Raw genomic sequence first — 570 nt, 5'->3', positions numbered from 1 at the left:
TATATATATATATATATATATATTCTTTTCAAGTGAAATTCTTCACTGATATCGAAAAGGTGAAAACAAGCAATGTTAATTCTCTAAATGAAGTATTAACAGTAACTGCACGATAAAGTGTAGTATATTGCCACTTAAGTGTGGCTGACCCCTAGGGGTGGATGTTACTGTTGCTTTTAGCCCCAGGAGGACATCTCCTCCAGCTGGCTTATCGACACATACTTTTATTCTTTTACCTGTTTCAGCCATTTGACTGCTGCCATGGTGGAGTACCACCTTTAGCCGAATAAATCGATTCCACGAATTATTCTTTGTAAGCCTAGGATTTATTCTCTCGGTTTCTTTTGCCGAACCGATACATTAGGGGATGTAAACATACCAACATCGGTTGTCGAGCGATGGTAGAGGAACACACACACACATATAGGAAGGACGTTTTTTCGTTACTGTCTATCGAATCCGCTCACAAGGCGTTGGTCGACCCGAGGCTATAGTAGAAGACATTTACCCAAGGTGCTACGCCGTAGGACCGAAGTCGGAATCATGTAATATAAGTATATATATATATAT

The 570-nt window shown here is 39.8% G+C and overlaps 1 long non-coding RNA gene across 1 annotated transcript in view; it reads left to right on the top strand.

The window, feature by feature from the left end:
* The window catches only part of LOC128249042 (uncharacterized), a 9,269-nt gene that overhangs the window by 7,567 nt on the left and 1,132 nt on the right, over positions 1-570 (top strand). The window lies entirely within an intron of this gene.

The sequence above is a fragment of the Octopus bimaculoides genome, chromosome 1 (assembly GCF_001194135.2).
Source record: "Octopus bimaculoides isolate UCB-OBI-ISO-001 chromosome 1, ASM119413v2, whole genome shotgun sequence".
NCBI lineage: Eukaryota > Metazoa > Mollusca > Cephalopoda > Octopoda > Octopodidae > Octopus > Octopus bimaculoides.
The sequence above is the reverse complement of the archived record's forward strand: the minus strand, read 5'-3'. Positions and strand labels throughout refer to the sequence as shown.